We start from the raw sequence: 298 nt of genomic DNA on the forward strand, positions 1-298 counted from the left end.
TCAAAGTTCTTCAGTAATGACTCCACCCTCGAATCAATATGTCCAGGGCCCTATTGAAGATTTATACCCTCTAGCAATTTAAGGATATGAGCCTTAATTAGAAATATGACAGAGATGGCTGAATGTTTTGGTACCTTAACTGAGGACTGGATAATGAACTGTACACCGTAAATGCCAGAATCGTTCCTAAGTAATAAAAAAAAAACGCGATTAAACAGAATTCAGGGGATTATATTAGGAAACACAAGGACAATTTCAGTGTACCTCTGAGCAAGTGCAGTGATATAACCAAGTTGCT

General features: G+C 37.6%; 1 long non-coding RNA gene across 1 annotated transcript; it reads right to left on the reverse strand.

Moving 5' to 3' along the window:
* LOC104775528 lies at window positions 1-298 on the reverse strand. The gene is made up of 3 exons (XR_765974.1): window positions 265-298; window positions 135-186; window positions 1-50 (listed from the first exon to the last, which is right to left on the reverse strand). It is a non-coding gene; the product is annotated as an uncharacterized LOC104775528 (long non-coding RNA).

The sequence above is a fragment of the Camelina sativa genome, unplaced genomic scaffold (assembly GCF_000633955.1).
Source record: "Camelina sativa cultivar DH55 unplaced genomic scaffold, Cs unpScaffold17754, whole genome shotgun sequence".
NCBI lineage: Eukaryota > Viridiplantae > Streptophyta > Magnoliopsida > Brassicales > Brassicaceae > Camelina > Camelina sativa.